Consider the following 229-nt stretch of genomic DNA (forward strand, 5'->3'; position numbering starts at 1 on the left):
AGGAAAGTTGATGATTTTTATAGACGTGGTAATTAATATGATATGAATGGAAAGAAAGATAGAAGGACTTGCCCATGATTGGCAACCGAATAAGGAAATATTGTTGATTTTTATAAATAACGTAATTGTAAAAATTGAATTAAATCAGAGGAGATAAATGGAATTGATGATGATTGGCAACCGAATTAGCAAATGGGAAATGTTTTATTTTGTGCTGATAAGTGTGTGA

The sequence above is a fragment of the Penaeus monodon genome, chromosome 24 (genome assembly GCF_015228065.2).
Source record: "Penaeus monodon isolate SGIC_2016 chromosome 24, NSTDA_Pmon_1, whole genome shotgun sequence".
Lineage (NCBI taxonomy): Eukaryota > Metazoa > Arthropoda > Malacostraca > Decapoda > Penaeidae > Penaeus > Penaeus monodon.